At 41.2% G+C, this 25,424-nt stretch overlaps 1 pseudogene; it reads right to left on the bottom strand.

Annotated features, from left to right (window-relative positions):
• LOC101445453 (Y-box-binding protein 3-like) overlaps positions 1-25,221 on the bottom strand; it is a 29,280-nt pseudogene extending 4,059 nt beyond the window's left edge.
• Positions 25,222-25,424: the final 203 nt, after the last annotated feature.

The raw sequence follows: 25,424 nt of genomic DNA, 5'->3' as shown, positions 1-25,424 counted from the left end.
ATCACATACTGATAAAAATTTGGCAACACACCTGTAAAGGTACCTCAATTGAGAACCAATATAATAAAGGTATAAAGGTTTATATTATCCAATCATCTCATTTTCAAGAAGAAAAACCCAAGGAGAGTTCATTCAAGTAAGTTACTTAAGGCCACGCAATCATTTAGCATAGTGTAACCAAGAGTTACTTCCAGGTATTCCTATGCATAGTTATTTTCATTGCCAGACAACGTGTGAAATATTTTTTATGAGGTACTGGGGATTGAACCCAGGACCTCATACATAGGAAACAGGAGCTCCCCTGAAATATGATTTTAAATGATTCCATATCTTATTTATACTGATAGACATGAAGCATAGCTCAGTGATGATCAACCCTGACTGTGTGGTAAAATCAATTATGGATTCTCTGGAATCATAGAATCTTCTGCACTCTTGCAGGCCTTGAATGAGAATCTCTGCTAGGGCTTCTGTATGTGTGCACACATATACCAATTCTATAGGTAATTCTAATGTGCAGACACTGTTGAAGCTTATTGGTATGGATTATGTCCCCTAGAGGGATGTTCCTTCCCAAAAGAAAAATACAGGTAAGAAAAATTCCATACATTCAATTCCATATCTACCCCTCCAAAGTTCTCAGGTATTGCTTTTATTTACATAAAACAAATATTCAACAATAAATAAATTAATAAAAGAGGAGAGTTACTCTATTGCATAATCCCTTTCCTAAGAATGTTCTGGTATTAGTCCTTAACTGGTTAAATTCAGTGCATCGCACTACCAGGCACTCTGTTTGGGAATGGGATTTCAAAAATGAAAAGACCTGTCATTTTTATGAAGAAGATTTCCACAAAGTTGACAATTCTACTTTCATGTGATAATGTTCTAATAATGGTTCAGAAGAAGCAATAAAAAAAAGGCCTTTTCCAACCAAGAAGCAGTTATAAAAATTCATTGAGGAGATAACACCTGAGATGAGTCTTAAAAAAATCAATCAATAAAAGTCATTCAGAGAAAGAAAGTTGGGCATGTTATCAAGAGACGATAATATAGAGCAGAGGACAGCAAGCTACAGGTCATAGGCCAAACCTGCCCATTGCTTATTTGTGAAAATAAACTTTTAATTGAGCAAAATCATGCCCAATTATTCATGACAGATTTGATTAGTAGTGGCTGAGACTGTATGGCCCACAGGAGGAAAATAATTATTATTATCTGACCTTTAATGAAAAGTTTTCCACTCCCTGGTATAGAAAATAAAAGACTATCAGCAGCACCAACAAACACTCAAGGAATTTCAACAAGTTCAGTTAAACAAAATCTAAAATTAAGTCACAGAAAAGAAGGGTGTGGTGGCTACAGTCATAGGTAGGACATATGATGGACTTTGTTAATTTAAGTTTATCTTTTGTGTAATAGAGAACAAACTATGAATTTTAAGGGGCAGAGTGACGTGTTCAGATTTTAGCAAGTTTGCTCTGGCTACATTGTGGAAACACTTAAGAGATGCATGATAGGATGGTGGAGAACTGCTAAGAGGTTAGCTATCTTGAGGATCTGAAGTAGGACAGAGAGAAAAGGGGCGAGTAGGAAGGGATCAAGGAAAGAAAACTCTTTCGTAAGTAAAATTGCTGAATCTCATCTGTTGTTTGAAAATTTTTCTGCAAAGTCCTTGATACTCTTCCCTTCAAAACCTGGAGCCTAATTACCCTCCCCTTGACTAAAGGCTGGACCTGGTGACTGCCTTGTTATGAATTGAATGTGATGGATGTGATGCTGTGTGGCTTCCAGTACTGGGTTATAAAGAGCGTAACTTTTACCTCATTCTCTTTCTTTTGAGTCTTTTGCTCTGGACAAAGTCATCCACCATGTTATAAGAATACTCAAGCAGCCTTCACAAACAGCAATAAAAGTGAGTCACCTTGAAAGCAGATCCCCCTGAGGCAGGTTAATATAGTGAAAAGGGGAAGGCAGCTGGGCCAGCAGACAACATGGCTGACCGACAATGTGGCCAACAGATGACATGGTCCTGAGAGCCCCCCCCACCCCCCAGAAATCCCCTGAGAAGAAGGCTGCCAGAAAGACTTTGCTAGATCCTGGCCATGAGAATCTCATTTGAAACAGGGGGGAAAGCCCTGGATATTCTCAAAAGGCCTCATCATTGGATGCCTGAGAAACGAAAGGTGGGGCAACCAATCTTAAACAGCTAACAGACTTTAAATAGCCCTGGCCTAGGGTCCTGCAGTTGCAATTCATCCAGCAGTAGGCCCTCAGTTCATGCCTTGGACCATGTTCTTTTCTCATTTCCTTATTTCTTAATCAACTCTTTACTCCCTTGCTTACCTTATGGCATGTCCTTAAATTCTCTTATGTGACATAAGCCAAGAACCTAAAAGCCCAGAAACCAGAGCAATCTGATAACATTAAAGCTAAGCATTCAGATGGTTGCATTCTTGGTCAACACCTTGACTGTTACTTCAGAAGAGAAACTACTTCCAAATTTCTGAATTAAAGAAACCGTAAGAAACCCCAGATGGCTCCTTCATTTGTTTGTTCATTGTTTGCACTTGATGTCTGCTTGTTGGTTTTTGCTCGTTGTCTGTTCATTTTTTCTTTAGGAGGCACTGGGAACTGAACCTGGAAGGTTCAGTGGGAAGCAGGTGCTCAATTGCTTGAGCCACGTCCACTCCCTGCTCATTTGTTTTTGCTCATTGTCTTGCTTGTTGTTTTTGCCCATTGTTTGCGTACTGTTTTTGCTCATTGTCTGCTTGATGTCTGCTGGTCGTTTGTCTTCTTTAGTAGGCACTGGGAATCAAATCCAGGACCTCCCATGTGGAAGGTGGGTGCTCAACTGCTTGAGCCACATCTGCTCCCTCGCCATGCTGATTTTGAGAGGTCTTCGGGAGAGCCAAATGAACATGTCTAGCAGCAGTTAGATATTATATTCTAACATTAGGGGAGATGCTAGAGATTAAACCAATATCCCTTGAGATATATATACCTAATATATTCATTTTAGTGAATATACCTCCATCACAGCAAGCTGTTTAATTCTTCCTTTTGCTTCATGGTCACTGGTGTGTAACTTCTCCTGGTTCAGCAAATACCTATTACAAAAATGTAACATTTCTACATGAAGAGAATTTACAAAGATTAGACTTTTGGCTCTTTGGCTTACATTCAAATACCCTGATCAAGAAACGAGACACTTAACCAACAACTAAAGTACCTGGAAACTAGAAAAGGCTTCTACTGAAAGCTAAATTATAGACATTATCAGTGAGTCATAGGAATTCAAACCCCAGGGTTTGAATATTTTCCTTAGATACTGTAAGGAATATTAATATTTTCCTTAGATACTCTGAACATATTCAAATGCAATGACCTGGAGCTGGACATTGCTTGGATACATGCAATAGATAAGGCCAGTGAGGTTGTAGTATCCAAATGTATGCATACCAAAGATAGGAAATGACTCTCTGCTGTTGCATTCCTAGGCTCTGCTTCTAGATTCTAGCAAAAATATACCCCTAGCACCATAGTTTGAAAGTCAACAGAATTGCTCTCTGCAAGGTTGAAGCACTAAAATAAAATATATATAAATATTTATATATCAAGGAGTAACTACAGAAAATATATTCATCCCAGATAATAGAAGACTAAATAAGCAAGTAAAATATACGTGCCTCAAAAACCATCACAGGGAAGTAGAGGTCTTTAAGGATCAAGAGGTTTGAGTGAGACTATACAGGGCCCTATCGCCCCACAGAATCTTTGAATAACCCACAAGAATTGGCAAAAACATCTTCCCTCAAAGTTCCAGGAAAGAGTTCCAGGACTATAGTTACAAGGTGAGTGTCAAAAAAACAAAAACAAAACTACTAAAAAAGTGGTAGGATACTGTGACACTCATGCACCCTCCTCTAACCCCTCCCTGCCATAGCATGGAGGTGGCCTATGCTCCTAGCACACAAATCTGGAGGGACAGAGTAACCCTGCTACATATACTGGGAGCATGTATGTCTGGCCCAATCTTTCTGGTGGTGGCCTGAGGGATTTGTTGCTCTAGAACTTGACTTCTTATAGAAGGCAGCTCACTGAGCTCTCCTACAGAATGTTTTGGGAGATCAGTGAGGTGGCTGCCTGAGGAAAGAGACTGATGGTTGTAGGACATACAGTGTTGTGCTTGGGACCGTGAGAAATCTGCTTCCTGGGACATTTTTATCATGTAAATGGAGGAATTCCTAGGGCTACCCGTGCATGCCCAAACAAGATTCCAGAGCACGAGGCATGAGATTAGCCCCCTTCACTTTGAATTCACTATATGGATAAAACCTGAAGGAAGACACTCATACAGGTCAGTCTGCAAAGACTGGGAAAGATATCTTCTTTTTTTCCCTTCTTCTGTTTTTTGCTTTGTTAGTTCTTGGCATTGAAGGAAATCTCTGCCATAAACCTAGATGGATACATGCTTAAGGAACATATACCTCAGAGTATAAGTTCCAGTGAGAATACATTAAAATATCAAAATGTCCAAGAAAAGATTTCAAAACATACATAGAAACAGGAAGAGATAGTACAGGCAAAGGAGAAAATTAAAGCATTAGGAGCCATCAATGAGACGGACCAGACCTGGGACATACCTGGGACAGACCACGCAAAGTCTTTTTATTAAAATGTCCTAAAAATGTTCAAAGAGGTAAAGGAAAACATGGCCAAAGATTATTGACTAGAGAGATGGAAATTATGAAAAGGAATTGTAAAAAGTTAACAACCACATTAACAGAAATTAAAAATTCCTTGGGGGGGATTGTGGTAGTTTGAAATTACTTTATGAAACCCAAAAAGAGAAAGATTGTTTGTGAACTAATCTATTCCTATGGGTGTGAAACCCTTTCAATTGATCTATATCAGTGAAACATGACTCAGGTTTGTCTCTGCCATCTTGCTGGGTCTGATAAAAATGGACACACAAGAAAAGATAGCTGCCATATTGATCCTACAATGTGAGAGATAAGATTCCAGTTATGCCCACAGTTGAGCAGCAAGAAGAAAGGCAGAAATGGGCAGAGAGAATATTCAAAGAAATAGTGGTTGGAAATTTCCCAAAGTTATGAAAGATATGAATATAAACATCTGGATGCTTTGCAAACTCCTAACAGAATAAACCCAAACAGACCCATACTGTGGCAAAGTATAATCAAATACCATTACAGATTTAAGAAAACATAGATGTCAAATAATACAAATAATAAATTAGGATTTACTATTTTAAGTGTTAAAAATATTGGACATTTGTATCTGTTGAAATGTTCAACAAATATTTAATAAGTTACTGATATTCACCAAGTCTCATGCTAAGTTCTAAGGACCTGGGGTTAATAATACAAGACACTTCCTTTTAGAAGCTGAAGGTCTCAATAGACTGAAATATCCCTTTTGTTTATATTAATGGCATTGAAATTTTCTAGTCCAAAAATCAAACATGCACACACACACACACAATTGCAAAGAGAATCCCAGTCACTCTGGCCATGTCAGACCTAATGAGTTGTTGGTGCCCCTTAGCACCCACATACTCTGCTCTCTCTAGTTACAAACAATAACCATATTCAGCATCACATGTCTTTTAACCTTAATTTCCATTCCCTCCCTGTAGCAGTACAATTCCTCCTTTTCTTTCAATTTGGTTTTCTCTTCTAAAAATCCAAGAAAATCATTAATGAATTCTTGAAAGGCCCTTTAATCCATGATAAAAGGGTAAGCTTACATGGTGGCTTTTGTGGGGAAGAGATGACAGGCAGGATTTCTCTTAGTAGACCCAAAATTGGTATACCCTTTCAATATTGAAAACAGTATGGAAATTAATTTCTCACCATAGTGGGGGATAAATTAAATACCCACATGTGGTCAGCTGGGGAAATATTAGTCTGACTTCAATTAGTTATGGTCAAAAAAAGAACATGGAGACCTTACCATTCAAAATTAGATGATGTCAATAGACAGAGCCTATTTTATGCTGCAAGCTGCCATTGTATTAGAACAAGATCATCCCAAGTGACTTTAATTTGCCTGTTAAAACAGCAGCAAGATGTTCCTGAAGTCCTTATGAAGCTCTGAGGTACTGAATCCCAAGCAGCTAAGTGGGGTTCTTTCAGAGTACTCCAAAGGTTGGAACTGACAGTTCCCTAATCTCTTCAGACAGAACTTCTATAAAAGTGAACTAGAGAAAGGAAACAATATCCACAGTTCACACTCACTCAGGCATTTCTGCCTTAAAACCTACCCTCCCTTCCCCAATACCTAACAACACACAATGAATACTACATAGAATTCTGGTTGTGTTGCAAAAATGGTTTAAAGTCCAAATCCATAGATAGCAAATAGCAAAGGCAATCATCTCTAATAGCCCTCCAACATTCTGAATTAGGAGCTCTTTCAGAAAGACCTACGGGAGAATGATTTTTTTAAGCATTTGTGTTCTGACAGAATTGTTTTTATGATTGTATACCCAATTTCCTCTAAAAGATTCTCTTGAGATACTTTTTGAAGACTAGAGGAAAATGAACAAAGGGTTCTTGTGGTTTTATTAGGAAAAATCATGCTATTTGAAGGATCTCAAAGGGAAGAGGGAGTTTTCACATTTGAAGGATAATAAAGACTTAAAAACAATATTCATGGATTGTACAAAGATTTTCATTTGTTTTATTCCCAAGAAAAGGCAAATGTTAAGCCTATGTAATCAAGATGTTCTTGGGATTATAAATAATAAGGTCTATTATAATTCCTATTTTGTCTCTTCTTTCCATATCTGCATTATAAATATGCCCCTTGCAAATATAACTATTTTAGAAAACAGAAGCCATGCCCATGGAGCTAGTTATTTTTAAAAGTACTTCATGTTCTCAAGAGGTGCTATGACTTGTTCTCATTCTGTGTGAAGGAAGAATAAGTGTAGAAAAAGTGTTTGCTCTCTGTCCTCAAATAAGTTGTTAAGTACTGTATGTTGAAACTCCTGTCAGGGACAAAGGGCTGAAGGAGATTTGTAAGGACATAGACCATAATTTAAGTAGGTGCCATTGCATAATACTATGAGACTTTAGTACCAGAGGAGAAATCACATAAGCAGTCATATTTATGTTATAAATCAATGAATACTGCTTTTATTAATTTTTTGTTGAGTCTTACCTTTGGTTTTGCACAGGAATTAACTGTGGAATGATTTTGATATAGAAAACAAAACTATACCCTCATTAGGTCAAAACTGTTTTCTAACTAGATATTTGGAACATTACTTATTTAAGTAGACTGTACTTATTACGTATTAGCCTCATTAGGAATGAAGTAGTCTTATTTATTATCCAAAGATAAACGTGATGTACTTTTGGCTTTTTGTCGATTTTAGATGAAATGAAAATTCTTGGCATGTGCCTAAAATGCTTTCTGTGACTCTCAATTATTCCTGCATACACAAACAAATAAACGGACTGTGCTGAAACAGAGCATATGAAAGGAGAGGTATAGTATGGGATTATCAGAGAGGATATGGGTTTGGTAGATTGATGCCCCACTTGAATATTTTAATTTTGTTTCAAGAAGTTTTAGACAGGATAAGAATTAATCAGCATGTTTAATAAAGTCATAAATGGAAAAGTCAACCATGGCAGGACCAGATAAGTGAAAGACTCAGAGCTGGCTTTTAAGGAGGTAAAGAGGAAAGAAATAGTAAGACTGGATGGGAGAATTAATATTAGCTACAGTGTACTAGCGGGAGTTAAAATGCTCCAATTACTTAACAGATATTTGTTGAGTAGCAACCATTTATGAAGGACTGTGCTAGGTCCTTATGCCTTAAAATTTTGGAATATAGGAGGAATGAAAAATGAAGTTATTGAGCACTTGAACTTACATATATTATTTAATTTAACAGCAACCTTATAAGATGAATATTGATATTCCTATTTTCCATTGGTGCAGAGAAATTAGGAAATCTGTCCTGGGCTATGCTGCTACCTAAAACAATAAATTTTGGACCTGTGATTTGAACAAGTTTTTGTCTAAAACTTTACACACTGCTTATGAGCAACAAGGCATGTCCACATATAATATGTAAAATAATAACCAACCTTTGCATACAAAAATTTTAATAGTACCAAGATTTTTTTTAACTACAGATAGATTTGGGAATCTAATTATTTAAAGATAAAATTTCTATTAAATATTGACTAGGTTTACTGTTTAATTTTTATTTCTTTTATGACAGAAATGAAGCACATTGTTAGAATAACAGATTTGTAAATTTGTAAATATTTTCATTTGTTGGATAAAGGAATTTAACATCTAATGTGGGTCTCCATCCTGTCAGAATTTCTAGGAAAATTCCGATGATTTCAGAGATTTCTAAGTTTTTTTTGTTATAAAACAGTCTTTCTCAAGATATTGAGGGAAATATTCTCAAGATATTTCCCTGGGATTGATGCAAAACTGTTAAATTTTGGCTAGGGGAGGGAGATGGTTTATGCAAATACTACTGAGGAATAGGTAGGGGAGGGATTCCTAATTCTAAATCTTCATATGCCTCCTTTTAATGAGTCTAATGCTGGTCCCTGCTTTAGATGTAATTCATCCCATCTGTTATTTGGTCATGTTCTAATGCATGAAGGCAATTGACTGAGACTGAGCCATGTCCTCATCTTATCCCTGGTGGGACTGTTGTATCTGGGGACATTGGAATACCTTCCCAGACCACTTCTTCACCGTGGAAACTCAGAGGGACTCTTTTTGACCCTCCCATGCCTAGAAAGGCATGACACCTTCCTATTATGTAGCTAATACACCATGACAACTATCGTAGTTGCTAGGCTGCTATGTCATATTCCACACAATGGGTGGTTTAGATAACATGCATTTATTGGCTCACGGTTTCAGGGACTAGAAGTTCATATTTGAGGGGGGAGCAAGGCAGTGCTTTCTCCACAAGTCTATAGAATTCTGATGCTGGCTTCCTGCAATCCTTGGAATTCTTGTCCTGTATCTCTTTCTCTCATCATACGGGGCTGTCCTTTCCTCTGTCTTCTATGACGACTGAGTACTCTTTACGACTCCAGTAATACAGATTTAGTGGGCCTAACCTAAAACTAGCATCCATCTTTCAAAGGTCCTATTCACCCCCACAGGAATGTGGGTTAAGATTAAGAACATGTTTTTGCTGGGGTATATAATTCAATCTATCGCAACGACATAAGGGACTTCCCTATGAAGTTTGTCATATCCTTAGCCTCCATCTAGGAAATGAGACGCAGATTTTCTTAACTTTCTTATGACCCAATTTAAAGAAGGTAACATTTCTTTCTGCCCTTCAGATTTGATCTGTTGGAGAGAGAAAGCAGGATGTCTGCATCTCACTCTGTGTAGAACATTACTGCTCCTACTTCTCTCCAATACAGGAAATATTTTATATCATAAAAAGAGGGATTGTCATATGCTGGTCCTTGCTACGCAGGTCATTTGAGTTGAAAAGATAAGTATTGTCATTTTTGTTCTCTTATTCATTCTGACAACTCCATCACACCACCCCTGGAGCAATGGTGGTTATAAAGATCCAAACAGGAAAACATTATAGAGTGATTTGTAGAGTATGCAGGAACAAAGAAGTACCTGGCATCAAATTCTTATGCTGACCACACTTTGTCTTCGGAAGTTCAATGCTTATACTCAATCAACAATACAAATATTAGTGGATTTTAAGCAAAATCCATTTTAAACTTGAGTTACAGTATATATATACTGTATATACTATACAGACATCTGAATGAAAAGAGAAATATTTGGCCTGGTATCCAGATGTTTCCAGATATTTAGCATTGTGTACAAAATTAAAATGACTGAATCTACTTTCATTTCAGTGACTGTTGAGAGCCATGTATTCCAATTATATAGAACAGGTTGTTTTTAATGTTTGAAACTAGTGTAGAAAGAAACCAACATGCTTGTAGGAATTAGAACAGTAGAGAAAAATAACTTGATTTTTGAGAAAAATTTTTTTTTAAGTATTGACTTTTATTTTCCTCTTCCAATATTCATACTACTTGATTGGATAGCTAGTTTGCTTTTTTAATTGAACAGTGATCTTTTACTTAATATAGTAAGCTTATAAATAAAAAAAGATGATGTGGGGCTTTTCCTATGAATCAGAACTATTTCTAGATGCTTAAGTTCTTGTGATTATTTCTGATATAAAATCAGAAAACTAATTTCCAAAAATACACAAAATTTTTAACCACTTGCATCATTTTTGTTGGATTGGATTATTTTAAATGGTGATGCTATACCTCCTTCAAACAGGTCATATTTCAGAAAAAGTCAATATTACTTCAATGATCTAATAATTTCCATTCTAAACTTTTGCAGAAATACTTGAGTAATAAATATTTTGAAAAATACACATTTTTTGTTTTATGATTGCAATCTTTATAGAAGACAGAGTATTTTACAGGCAAAAAGTAGTTTATGTCACAATCAGTTACTCAGCAGCTGCTTTACAATGGTTATTTATAAATTACTTAATGTGGTTGCCTTGTTTAATAACTGGTTATTTTCATTATTTACTAGATTAATATTGTAAACACAGTATTGATTTAATGGGTAATTTTTTTCATAAAATGTCTCTGACCATAAAATTGAGCAGTAAAAGAAGAAATATAAAAGCTACTAGCTTGGTTTTATCGTCCTTTTAGAAATATGTATAAACATATCTGTTTCTGAGTTATAGACACAGAGGACAATTTAAATATTAGATCTCTATATTGTCATATATGGTCTTCATTAAGGGCAATTTTCCTATTAAATATATTTTAATTCTGCATTATTTAGGAAAATATTTTATTTTAGCATATTCTCTGTGCATGCTTAATATAAAAATCAATTTCTATATTTAAAGAGTATACATATTGATTAACAACTTGTGAAATTATTTAGCCCAATATTCTCATTTAAATTAGTGAAACCTGAAACCCAAAGACACTGAAAAGCTTGACCAAAGCATCATACTATGTATTAACTAATTTAATGTTTTTTCCACATTATACACATCCTATTATTCCCCCCCACACACACACAGACATATCTGATGCAAAGTATTATTTAATTGCTGATTTAATGATTGAGTATCATCATCCTGCTTCCTTTATTTTGAATCAAATTTTACTCCAACACAATATATGTATATATTCAAATCACTATAAAAATACTCTAATGAACAGACCTGTATTTGTCTGGCCTAAGAGGGATTTCAGGTACTTATAATTTTGAATCAGCTCCAAAATGTCTCTTGTATAAATGCTTTTCTCTCCATTTCCTCCTCTACCATAGGCCTGACCTTCTTAAATTCTCTTCCAAATACTGCAGTGCTTACCTAACTGGTCTCCCTCTCTGATCGATACTACACAGTATCATTAGACTTACTGCCTTTCCCTGTTGTAAAACATTCACTTCCTATGGCTTAGAATAAACAACCAATTACTTAGCCCAGCATTTAAAGCTGCCCATTATCTGACCCCAGCATCTAGCGATACCTTTACATGCCCGAACTCTGGAGTCACATCCAGCTATCCGTTTACCATTCCTCACGTTTTCCTGATAGGCTCTTCGTATTGGTCTTGGCTCAAGTTTTCTCCTTCATCTGAAATGATCTAATAGACCTCATGATTCAGACTAAATCTCACTTCCTTACAATCCAATCACAGATGTCACTATTCAGAATTAATCTTCTTCACTCCTATACTGTCCTAAGAGTTGTTTAAATGTTAATCCTGGCATTTGTTACCAAGACTTCTACAAAATGTACTCATGTAAATTCCTGGAATAACAGAACATGGAAGCAGCAGAAAACTTAGTCTCTGTTAGTCTGCAGTGTCTTGAGCAAACAATGTGTGTAGATTGAATTGATTTGACTGAAAATTGGGGCGCTTTGTAAATAGAATACCTTACACTTGCTTGCCTACTTACAATATGATTTTTCTTTTCTTGACAATATGGAAAAAAATGATTAACATCATTGTTTTATAAAGCCCTCAGGAGCCAGTAAGGAATGTCAAATTCTTTGTCCCTAGAGAATGATTCAGGAAGTTCTGTACCCTCTGGATACCTTATGCCAGCAGCTTTATTTTAATCAATTGCCTGGGGAATAAGGCTGAAAGTGGCACTTTCTCCCACGTCCCTCTCCTTCTCCTACAGAATAAACATCAAGTGCTTTGTAGCAGCATTTTGTTTCTGAGGCTTACTATTACTTCCTGTTTGCGGGATGTTGCCAAAATGTTGTAGCATTGACTCCAAAGAATTAGACCTTTCCTCTGTGAAAAATAAGAAACCACTTCCTTAAAATTGGGCAAGAACAAGTTAGAATTTAGCTTTTCACTGCTCCATTTCCCTTTGGGGTTGATGATCTCATTTTCAGAGAGCAAAGGAGCCTGTACTTAAGGCCAGTGTTCTCTGGAGTGAGGGGCAATCGTGCCAACGTGGGGCCCATTTCTTCATATTTCTTTAATGTGTACGGAAACAAAGTAGCACTTCCTTCTATAGGCACCCTCAGAAAAGCAGGCTAGCTTTTATTGCTCCCTTCTCAATAGAAGCAGAAATTGTTTCACCACTATTTTGTTGGCTGGAAGTTCATAGGGCATTAGGTCACTGGAGGCCTCAAGGGAGGCAAAATATAGCAAGGGCAAAAAACTAATGCCAGCTGAGGGAACAGAGATGTGATTTCCTAGGGGACTTTGCAATTTTGTTCCACTTCTCCCCCTCCCTGCCCTCCTCAAAGTTATCATTTCTCTTGGATTCAATAATAGCTACTGTTCATTTCATTTTTCTTTTCCTGTACCTTCCCAAGCAGCCTTGGTTTTTCCAAGTTGATGTCTCTTTCTTCCTTGAAAGTTAATAGATGTATTGATTTCATCTAAGCTATCACAGTGCTACAACAATGGCATTTTTAAGTTAGGCTTTAAACAAAATTTCATTTCAGATTTCTCTTTTCAGAATTTTTCTCATGAACAAAAATCATTCCACATGGCATTTGGGAGCACATGAAGCATATGCACAGAGGAAAAGAGAGGAGCTTGCTCGCCCGCTAACTACAACTCCCCCTGGAGTCAGCTCATGCTCAGCTGCCAAAAGGAAATGTTTTTACAGAGGAGTTTTTATGTGGAGAGTTGAGGTCAGAACTGCCTCTCTGTTCCTACAAAAAAATAAAATAAAACGCTTTCTTTACAAATGATTACAATCCCAGAAATCTAGAAATCTATTCTTTATCTGCTTTTGTTGCCAACTCTCAGTGACCTTGAATGTGACTAATATCTGAGCCTCGGTTTCCTCATTTGTCATATTGACGTAACTATCTCTGACCACCTGCCTCATGGGATTAATGTAAGGATCAAATGAGATTATAAAAGGAAAACATGGAAATCTATAAAACTTTAAATACAATAATGAGATAATGTGATTGTACTCTGTAAACTGTAAGAGATAACATAAGAGCAATTCTGATTCTGATTATAATTATTCCCTAAGAGCACAAAGAACATTGGTTGACCTGCCAGGGCCAGAATAGCAATACTGTACATTTAGCTGCCACGTTTCTCTCTTTTCCATGTCACACTCGCCTCCAGCATGACCTTCCTAAAAGCGTTCTCCTCATGATGGCACAGCCCATTTCTTGTCTGCAGCCATAAATTCCAGCCTTTACGTCTTAAATGCAAAGGCTTAGGTCCAGTAAACATATGAACACTCCTGGCAATGCATCCAAAATACCTTCCCAGCATCTTTTCTCTGTGACCCAAACACTCTCATATTATTTTGAAATATACATACTAAAAAGTTAGTTATTTAAAGTTTGTGTGGCATAGAAGTAGAGAAGGGGGGTCACCCTCTCACACCTCCCTATTTAGATCTCCAGCTATTCTTTTGGAAAATTATAGTCTGAGAACATCTGTGAAAGTTTGAAGATCACCCTGCGCTTTATACCTAAAGAGGCTTCACATGGAAGGACAGCCCATATTTTCTTGGCTTATTTTGGTCAGAAGAAATATGGTTGGCTCCCTACCATATGGTAGTGACAATGCAAATAAACATGTTGAGGTAAACATGATCTTGTCTCTTTCCTAACCCCACATCAAAACTACCGTTTATACAAGATAAGTCCCAAGTGCATGCATCTGATTTGAATTGTTCTGGAGAGTGGATCCTTCCAGAATCCATCAACACTAGCATTACTATTTCCTCCAGTCAGAGAATTCCAAATGTGTGTCATACTATTTCAGATATATTTTTCATAATAAAATAGATATCTCTAGGGCATGGGATATTTACACTATCTCTATGACTAGTGCTCTGTACGTTTTCATTTAAATACCAAAAATCCCCACAAAACTATGACTTGATTGTGTTCTCACTTTTCACACTAAATAATGTTAAGTAAGCCTTTAACTTAACAAATGTGCTCAACAATCAAAACTAATAAATGTTAAAGGCAGAATTTAAAGTCCATACTCCTTCTGTTAAGTTCCTGATTTTTCTCTTAACTAGTGAGTGACATTCATAAAAAGGATATATCCACACAAATTGGTCCCATGACATAGGTAAATTATAACAGCAGTGACACACTCAGTGTTATTCAGGAATCCAAACTTGCCTTCCAAGCTCGCTTTGTATTTTGTCATGGGCATGGCCCTTCTGAAATGATTCATTCTTCCTAGAACCCAATCTCACCTCTATCTCCACATATAGCTTGACGTGTGAGGCATGTACAGTAACACTGTGATTAGTGATTTGTGTGTTTTCATTAAATAAATAAATACATGCCACTGTGTTTTTGAATTTTTATTTCTTCATCCCCTTCACCTCCTAGGCACCAGGTCCATTCTGCAAAGGCCCTTTCTGACCTTTCAGTTCTGTCCCCACAGTGACTGACTACCCCATTTAGAAGATTCCTCCCTGGATTCTCTTTGCCTCCAAAACCTTCTCTAATCTGCCCTTCACATTGATAGCAGGGTGATTGTCCCAAAACGCAGGTCAGAGTTTTCCCTTTCCTTCCTCAGTTTTTCTTCAGTGGTTCTCTGTTTCATTAAAAACCAGTTCTCTGTTTGTTAGGTTGGCTTTTGTTTGTTGGTTTATTTTGAGCATTTATTTATTTTTTATTGTATTTTTTGAATATACATAGATCACAAAAAGTGTTACATTAAAAAATATAAGAAGTTCCCACATACCCCATCCCCCACCCTGTCCAGTCCTCTCACATCAACAATCTCTTTCATCATTGTGGCACATTCATTGCATTTGGTGAATACATTTTGGAGCACTGCTGCACTGCATGGATTATAGTTTACATTGTACTTTACACTCTCCCCCAGTACATTCAGTGGGTTATGGCAGGATATATAATGTGCAGCATCTATCCCTGCAATATCATTTAGGACAACTCCAAGTCCTGAAAATGCCCCTACATCACATCTCTTCTTCCTTCTCCCTGCCCTCAGCAACTACCATGAAATTGCAATACAGCATTCACTAGTCTACTAGTCGACAGACTTTGGAGACATTCTTCAGTTTTTGCTTTTTGTTTTAATTTGGAAGGAGATACTTAAAGCTTGTTAGTTCCTTGAAAAAAATCTATTATTAAACATTAAATAAAAGTTATTTTATTAAAAAAAACAAAACAAAACAATTCTCTGCCATGGTTTCTAAGTTTCTCATATGGTTTGCCTCTCAACATCACTCTAAACTTCATTTTTTTCTACAGTGCTCTATACATCGTATCCTACAGCTTTCCCACCTCTACATCTCTGATCACTTTGGTGCCTGAGCCTGAAAACCTTCACCAACTCTTCTTACTCTTTTGAAAGCCTTCAAAACCCACCTTAAATATTGCAGCATCTGTGGAGTCTTATTTTATTTCTGCTTGTTAGAAATAGCTGTTCTTATCCTAAATTATCAATAGCTTGTTGCTAGTAGCTGGTGTTTGTTATTTACAACTTGTGTTAAAATTAATTGTGGTAAATAACATGAACACAAAATGTTCCCTATTATAAGGTGTTAAGAATAGAGGTGGTATATCAGAAAAATATAACTAATGTAACTTATAGGCTATAGTTAACAGTAATATTGTAATATTTTGTAGCCAAGACAAAGATGGTACTGTATCAATTCTAAAGGTCAAAAAAGAATATGCAATTAAGTTTTATGAGATATTAATATGATCATGCAGTTTTTTCTTCATTTTCTTCATTAATAAGGAGATCTTGGTCATGTCATTGAACCAATCTATTCTCTTTTATTTATATTTCTGAGCACTGAGTGACAACTGAGTTTGTTTTTAGGATCAAATAATATAAATATACCTCGACAGAATTTTTTAAAGTAATGCTTCCATAATTTTTCATACTGCCTTTTGTCTGTTACAATATTTTTTTGAAGTTGAAATAAAGTTTACTTTAAAAAATTAGTTGTTTACATGTCTGTCTCTCCTACTGTACAGAACGTTCATTAAGGGGATTGAAGAGTTAGCATAATCTATTGTCGAAACTTCAGACCCAACCCAAACTGGCCTGATTTGAATCCTTGCTCTGCTACTTAATATTTGTTTACTATTTGTTTCTCTGTAGGGAAATTGATGAACCTTACTAGGATCCTTTTTTGTTTTTTTTTTTTTTGGAAAATCAGAATGAAATTACCTACCTTTCAGTGTTGTAGTTAGGTCCCTAATCAAAATGTGTTGAATTGCGAGTAATTGATGAAATACAATGAGATAGAAGGGCATACTACAATAAAAGAAGAAGACAAGAGCAGATACCTAAGCAGGTATGCTGCTAAGTGGACTTTCATGAGCAAAACAGAAGTTACGGTAAACAGTGGACAATGAGCTTCCATAGTTTGGATGAGGTCATATTGTGGAGAGCTTTGAAAGCCAGGTCAAGTTTAGACTTAACATCATAGGATATTTTTTAACAGAAGAGGGTAATGAGTTGGGATTTGAGAATGATCAGTCCAATTGTACAGAGAATGAAATGGGAGGGGAATATTCTGAATCAGAGAAACCAACTAATCGATGTTCAAAGTAAATCAGGCATAAAGTTAAGAAGTCCTGAAAGAGGTAAATAGTGTTTGGAGCTCTATATGTGTAATACCCATTGTGTCAATAATTACTTGCTCTATTTGCTCTAAATTTATTCTCTCCTAGGTAAGAATCAAGGGTGTGTGTACAGGTTGTATTTGCTAACCTAGACATGGGTTAAAGCTGTGCTCAATCTAGTATGACTTCAACTGGGAAAAGGAAAGCTCAAGTCTATGGGTTGAAGGGTCATGTATATACTAAACTCCTTCAAATGGTTCCTGCTCCCTTCTACAAACTTAGTTGCCCTTCTCCAAGCAGCTTCCAGGTTTACATATTGTACATAATACACAAAAGGGAAATTAATCATTGTTTCCAATAATAGTAGTTTAATTATTGTTTGCTTTCGAATTTTTCCTAATTTAGTCATCAATTGATACATTTTTATTCAATGATTACCATATGCCAAACATTACTCTGATCACTAAAAAATAGTAGTTAATGAGACAGACCTAATCTTTACTCTAATGAAGTTTGATTCATATAGAAATTCATAAATTCATCATGTTTCCTTACCTAAATCATTTACAAAAATGTTACATTTGCTCAAATAATAATCCCAAATTATTTAATCTCAATTTCAGTCACCCAATTTTCCATTTCTTTTTTCCTATATATTAAAAAAAAGTTGATGAGAAAGTATTCCCTTGCTACCATTCTCTGGACATGGGATACTCAGAATTTTTAAAATGCAGTAGTATATCAAAGGGTAGACCAAAGTCCAAATGAATTATAATTTTTGGTTTTACCTTTTCCACATGTGGATAGGTGATGGCAAATAGTCCACATTCTGAGTGGGATAAAATGATTTAAATATAAGTGACAGTAGACAGAGAAAACATAAAATAGTTTCTTTTTTATTTTTATTTTGTTTATAGCAGGTTTATTTACAATTGTCAAAAATTGGCAGCAGCCAAAACATCCTTTAATAGATGAGTGGGTAAACAAATTGTGATCATACAATGGAGTATTCTTCAGCGATTATAAAAAATGAATTATCAGGTTATAAAAATATATGGAGAAACCTTACATGCTTATTGCTATATGCAAGAATCTCTCTGAAAAAATAAAGCTATATAGTGTATGCTTCAACTATATAATATTCTGGAAAAGACAAAACAACAGAGACAGTGATTGACAGGGATTCATTGTGAGAGCAGAAGATGAATAAGTGGAGCACAGGCCATTTTTAAGGGCAGGGAAACTTTCTCATTGATGCTGTAATGGTAGATATATAACATTATGCTTTGTCAAAACTCACAGAACTATACAACACAAAGAGTGAATCCTAACATAAACTACTATAGTTAACAATAATAATGTGTCAATATTGGCTCATTAATGACAATACATGTACCACAAATAATGTACTGTGTATTGATGGTAGAGGGGTTAAATTGGAATTTTCTATACTTTCTGCACAACTTTTCTGTAAACCTTAAACTACTCTAAGCTATAAATCTTCTGGGAAAAAGTGACAAAATACAAGTCCAATTTTTATTATTAGATTCAACAGAAATAACACCTCATTTCAATAAATATAATCAGAAAAAAACATTGCATGGGAAAAGAAAAAATTAAAAATTGTAAATATCGTTCATTGAAAGTTTACATCACTGTAATTCATATAGAAAACCACTAATTCTTTTGAAAAATGGAAATAAAAAGTTTTTGAGTAAAACAGTGTGGCAGAGCGGGGGGATTCCAACCTCGCTCAGGCCCAGGAGTCGGGGGGCTGCTCCAGTCGAACCGCCGGTGGGGGGTGCTCCGGGCGGAGCACCGGCTCTCCAGGTGTGGGGGACACGCGGTTAGGAAAGAACCACGGAGACCGCCTGAGCGCAGGAACAGGTCTGCTTTATTGCGGAAGTACACTTGGTTATATAGGCAGGGAAGGGGGTGGAGCATGAGGGGGAGAGCAGGGCGGAGGGGTGGCTGCGGATTGGCTAAAACTGGGGGGGCAGATCTCTGGTAATACGCCGTAAGCAGTTACTGGGGAAGAGGGCAGATTGTAGGTTGGCAATATGGGCGGGACTGGCGGGAAGGACGGCAGGGCTGGAAGGGGAGGAGGGGTGGAGAAAGGCGGCAACAATTGCTCCTTTTGTTTTTAAAAGGAAATAGAGGCAACAAGTTTTGGTGCGCACTGTGGGTGTGAATAACTTGGTGTGCGCAGCAACAAAAGACAAGGATTATGAGGAGGAGGAGGAAAAGGAGGTTATAAGGACGGGTACTGGAATAGGACGAGGGGTGGGGGGAGACCACGAGGACCGGCTGGCCGTGAGCGGACGACATAGCATCTGGCCAGGACGCATGTGCCCGCCATTAGGGTCGGCGCACGCCGGCGCCTGGCGCGTGCCGAGCCTTGCCAGCGAAACGGGCCTGTGATGTCCCCGGACCCCCCGCCCGAGGGGGAGGAACAGTTGGGGAGAAGTGAGGGGAGGAAGACAAGAAGCTATAGGCATGTGGTCTGGAGTAGGTGGTGCGGGCGGAAGGGGCGAGGTGGACGGCTGGGGGGGGACTCAGCGGTGGCGAGGCGTTGGTAGTGGACTTGTACAAAGGAGCTGAACACTGCATTGGCTTGATCTTTGGCAAGGTGGACTATCCTTCTGATGGCCCAGGGGTGCACAGTGAGGGCTAAGAGGATAATGATAAGGGGGCCTAGGAATGGGAGCAGGTACGGGAGGAGAGAGCTAGGTAATATCTTGATCGACCGCCTGCCGGAGGGCAAGGGCGGCGATCCCCGTGCCTGCTCCAGCGAGACCTAAAAGGGTGGCGACGAGAGGGGGCTGGGGTACAGAGTAGGGGGTAAGCGAGGCTTGGGGTTGTGGGAGCTGAGGGAGGCAGTGGCGAGGGGGGTGCCGGGCGAAGGAGCGGGCAAGGTGGAGCGGGGCAGAGAAGGGGGCTGTGCCTTTGGAGGATTGAAAATCTGATTTGGGCCCACTGGGGTGGAACGTGTGGGAATTGGCTCCTTTTTTATAGTGATAATGGCACCGTAATCGTAGCCTACTGCATACAGGCAGGCTCCCCACATGCGGTCTCGTAACCAGAGGTCGGAGTTGGGGTCTTTGACTGTGAGTGTGATGGTGTTCCATCGAGTAGCATTACGCTGGAGAGTGAGGTATGGGTCTTTGTTAGGGGCGCTGGACCATCCGTGGGCGATGGTTTCGCACCCCCAGGAAGGACAGTAATAGTGCGTTGGGTCATGGAATCCTCTGGCGGAGGATGGGCACATGTAGAAACCTGTGGCAGCGGGGTTGTGTCCCCCCCACTCATTAGACGGAAGGTTCGTGTGTCCAGTGAGGTTGGCGACATCAGTAGTGAAAGAGGGGGCGGAGACGGTTACGTTTGAGGCAAGGAGCCTTTTTTGTTGCCAGAGGGAGAGGGTCCAATTGAAGGGCTGGTGACTCGGGTTGGCAGCGGCTGGGAGAGCCTGGGGAGCCAGGACGAAGAGAACGGCTGCAAGGCTGTGTAGAGGCATCATCTGACGGTGCGGCATCTTGATGATGGCTGGTGCTGGATCCGGGTGAACGGGGCGACCTCTGGGCCGTATCCACTGTCAATGTTATCTCTCACCGAAGGCATAGGGTGCTGATCGTTCGGTGGAACTAGTGGGTCAGTGGCGGGCCGAATGCAACGCCCAGGAACCCAGAGCGGCTGCGGCTCAGACTCTGGAAAGACGCAAGCAAAGCCCCTCCCCTGTGCTAGGAGGGGAGCTGGATCTTGCCAACGATTTGTGGCAGGGTCTTTCCAATGGACGAGGGGAACTTGCGAGGGCTGCCACATGGGTCCCCAGTGTTTATGGGTGGGGGAGAGTCCATGGTCATCGAAGGTTAGGAGATTGTGATGAATGAGGCAGGCAGTCACGACGTCGGCGGGGGCCTTGTGGGGGAGAGGAGGCCCTTTCTTTTTGAATGAGTAGCTTGAGCTGTTGGTGAGTGCGCGCGACGATTCCTTGCCCCTGTGGATTGTATGGAATGCCAAAATGATGCGTGATGTGATACATCTGCACAAAGCTGGCGAAGGCGGCACTGTGATATGCTGGTTCGTTGTCTGTCTTGAGATCCCATGGAATTCCCATGAACAAAATAGCTTGGCGAAGCGCCTGGACGCAGTGTTTAGCACTTTCTCCCGTAAGAGGGACTGCATAGCACAGATGTGAAAAGGTGTCAATTGCCACATGAAGATATTTGAGGCGGCCAAATGCACTGACATGAGTGACATCTAATTGCCACCTTGAGTTTGGGCGGAGGCCGCGGGGGTTAACACCCTGAGGCTGCAAAGGCCCAAGAGGCAACAATGGCGTGCAAGTCCGGCACGCGCGCACAAGGTGTTTGCAAGTTTCAATGGGAAGGTCTGGGAAGAGCTTCCAGATGGACCACGCGGAGAAGTGGAATTGGGAATGCAGGAGCTTGGCTTGATTAACAAAGTCTCCAAGCCGCGGCCCGTCGGCAGGGTTTTCATGTAGGAGGACCGGGTTTACCTGGCGGCTTGACACAGAAGCATCAGCGAGGTCATTCCCTTGAGCCAGCGGTCCTGGTAGGCCAGAGTGGCTTCTGATATGAGTAATGAACCAAGGCTGCTGCCTCGCCTCAAGCAGTCACTGTACGAAAACGAGCGCTCCATCAATGTTTGAGTCACTCGGTAAGAAAGTGGCAAGTGGGAGGCTGCGGCACACTTGAAGAGTGTATAGGCTGTCAGTGAAGATGTTGAGAGACTGGTTTGGGTGGAGGTTAAGGACTGCAGCGACGGCTAGAAGCTCACCTACTTGAACAGAGAAGTCATTTGCGAACAGCAGTTGCCGTGGCTCAGGATTCTCAGGAGTGTATATGATGGCAGCAAACGCTGTTTTTGAGGCATCTGTGAAGGCAGTGATAGCTGAAGGGATCGGGTTCCGTGCGGGCAATGGACGGAACGGGTTGGAAAACGCCAATTGAGACATTCCCTGCAGCAATCGGTGATGAGGATAGTGGTTGTCAAAGGAGCCGCGAAAGAGCTCTACCAGGCTCTGCATTTGGGCATTGTTCATGATGAGGGAGGTAACTTCCTTGGCATCTAAAGGCCAAACAATGGTGTGTGGCGGGATGCCATACGTTTGTATGGAGAGAAGTACTAAGTCAGTGGCCAGCGCGATCCAGGCCCTTGTAAAAGGGCAGATTTTCGGGAGTTTGCTCTTTGACGTATGCAGAAAAAGGAGAGGGCCATCTTGCCACAAGAGACCTGTGGGAGTGATTGTCGTTGGCAGAACTAAAGCCAAAATTGGAAGGTTAGGGGAGAACCGCTCCAGGCGGCACTGCTGCAGAGCGGCGCTAACTTGCTGGACGACTTCTCGAGCAGCAGGAGTGATGGTGATGCTGCGGGTGGCTGCAGTTGGTGGGCTCTTTGGTCTGTAAGAGCTCGAAGAGGGGTTGCATCTGCGCTGTTGTGATGGGCAGCGCCGAGCGAAGCCAATTGATTTGTCCGCAAAGTTGTTGGAGTTCAGTCAGCGTCATCTTGTGAGAGACATGAATTTGTGGGCTTGTGGGCTGAATGAAGTGATGAAAATGAAAGCCCAAAAATTGAAAAGGAGGTTGGAGGTTTATTTTGTCTGATTGCACGGTAAGTCCGAGGCTTGAAAGGTTTGTCATCACTGCAGAGAGCAGGTCATTGAGGAGCGCGCTGGAGCTCGCTGCTAAGAGAAGGTCATCCATATAGTGGAGAATGTATGTTTGCTCTGGATGAAACTTTGAGCGCAGCGGCTCAATGGCATGGTTGACATAGAGCTGACATATGGTTGGGCTGTTCCGCATACCTTGCGGTAGCACTCGCCATTAGAATCGAAGCGCTGTGCCCTGGTTGTTGGTGCATGGGACTGTAAACGCAAATCGCGGACAGTCTCGCGGGTGAAGAGGAATAGAGAAAAAGCAGTCCTTGATGTCAATGGTTGCTGCATGAAAATGTTGGGGGACTGCAGTGGGGTGCGGGCATCCTGGCTGAGGTGACCCCATTGGTTTGATATGCTTGTTGATCTCGCGGAGATCATGGAGAAGGCGGTATTTGCCAGTGCTCTTTTTGCTGATGACAAAGACTGGTGAATTGTAGGGACTAGTGGATGACTCTATATGCCCTGCTTGTAGCTGCTCTTCGACGAGGGCAGAGAGAGCTTGCAGCTTGTGAGCTGGCAAGGGCCACTGCTCGACCCAGATGGGCTCCTCTGTGTCCCATTCCAGAGGGATAGGGTCAGGTTTTGAGATGGGAGCAGTGGCCCCTAGGAGGGGGGGGCAGCGCAGCTGAGAAGGCTTCTGTCGTGATTCGGGCCTTTAACTGGCTGAGGACATCTCTCCCCCATAAGATGGTCTGGACTGACGAGAGGACGAGTGGGCGAATTTGGCCTTCATGGCCTTCTCGGTCGCTCCAATGCAGAGGCTGGGATGTTTTCCAGGAGGTAGCGGCTCCTGTGGCGCCGATGACTTGAGGGCCGGTTTCGAGGGGCCAGTGATTGAACGCGGTGATTTCGAAGGGAACACAGGAGACTTCAGCGCCAGAATCCAGGAGCCCATCGATCCATTGCCCATCGATCTTGAGCTCTAATGAGGGTCTCTGGCGGTGCGTGATGGGCATTGTCCACATTATGGCTTGGGAATTTTTCGGAGGGCCTCTTGAGGGTGGGGCTGAGGCCTGCCCCGCTGGGAGTTTAAAGGCTGCTGGGAACCTTGGGCAGAATGGCAGTCGCGGGCCCAGTGATATCCTTTTCCACAATGCGGACACGGCGTAGAAGGGCCCCTTGACCGCCGCAACGGCGGGTCTGAGTGAGGCGTTGGGCCTGGCTGGGAGCACTCGCGGATGAAGTGGCCGGGCTGGCCGCACCGAAAGCAGACAGGAGTGGGGGCGGATGAAACAGCCATGGCAGAGGCAAAGGCAGCGGTGAGTGTCTTGACTTTTGGGTCGACGTCACGGCAAGCAAGGACCCACTCGTGCAGAGCTTTGTCGCGTATGGGAAGGACCACGGCCCGGAACGGCGCAAGGCACCCGTCTATGATAAGTTCTTTGGCCAGCGCAAACTGGGCATCCTCGCTAGAAATTTTTCGCTGACAAGCTTCAAGGACGCGGGTGACAAATGCTGGGAAAGTCTCATTAGAGTCTTGAAGCAGTTGCACGAGTTTGGTGGGCTGCTTGGTGGAGACTAGAGAGAAAGACCGCTGGACGAGGACTTTTACCCGGTGCCAAAACCCTGGGTCAATTTGGAGATAAGAACGAGGGTCTGCATAATTGTTGGTCCCCGTATATGCATTGGAGGGATCAAGGACGCCAGCTTGGGCATTTTCCACAATTTGCCGGTCAACAGCCGCTTGGTAATGGGCGCGCCATTCAATAAATTGACCCGGCGTCAGGATGGCACGGGCTAGCGCAATCCAGTCATATGGGAGAACGAGTTGGGTCCCCAACTCCTCAAGTAGTTGCTGCGCATAAGGGCTGCCAATTCCGTCTTCCTTCACAGCTTTGCGGAGGGTCCTGACCTCTTCCGCTGTAAAGGGTAGCCAAGTTTGGGGTCACTGCGGCGTGGGCTGCGGATTTAGTGGATACAGCTGGGGGGTTTGAGAAGACGTGGCACCGGGGACTGATGGAGCAGCCAAGGCAGGTGAAGGGCTATTGCCGTACGGCGGCGGCAAGGGATAAGCGGAACACGGGTAAGAAAATGGCGGTTTAGCGGCTTCCGGGCGACAACAAAATGGCGGCGGGACCCTTCCAGGCGCTGGCAAAGATGGCAGAGCAGCGACATCTGGCAGCGGACAAGATGGCACGAGGGGCGTTTCCGGTTTAGCTGAAGATGGCGACCATGCAGTTTCCGGGCCCCGAACCGGATGCTGACTGGGCAGGAAGAGGCGGGTAGAGGCAGGAGGAGGACACCGGCGAAGAAGAAGCCGGATGCGCGCCATCTTGGGCAGAAGTGGGGGAAGAAGGCGGAAGTCCGCCATATTGGGGAGCAGCAGGAGTGGTTTCTGTCTGCTGCGGGGAGCTCGGGCGGGGAGGTTCACGCTCGAGTGCGGCAGCAAGTTGGTTAGACAGAGAGTCAGTGTCGGTGGGCTCATCGGGATCACAGTCTAGAGGCCGTTTAGGAGAAGCTTCATAAATGGCCTCGGTCGGAGCGCCAAGGAGACAGGCGCGAATGGCAACGAGAACGGGTAAGAGGCCTGCTGGGAAGGTGCATTTCTCGTGCTCCTTGGCGGAGGTGACTCGATCTATGAGTCGCGAGTATGTGTCCGGGCTCCAGAGTTGGCAGGTGGCGAGCCAC

This window comes from Dasypus novemcinctus, chromosome 4, assembly GCF_030445035.2.
Source record: "Dasypus novemcinctus isolate mDasNov1 chromosome 4, mDasNov1.1.hap2, whole genome shotgun sequence".
Taxonomy (NCBI): Eukaryota; Metazoa; Chordata; class Mammalia; order Cingulata; family Dasypodidae; genus Dasypus; species Dasypus novemcinctus.
Note: the sequence above shows the minus strand (reverse complement) of the source record. Positions and strands in the feature narration are given on the sequence as shown.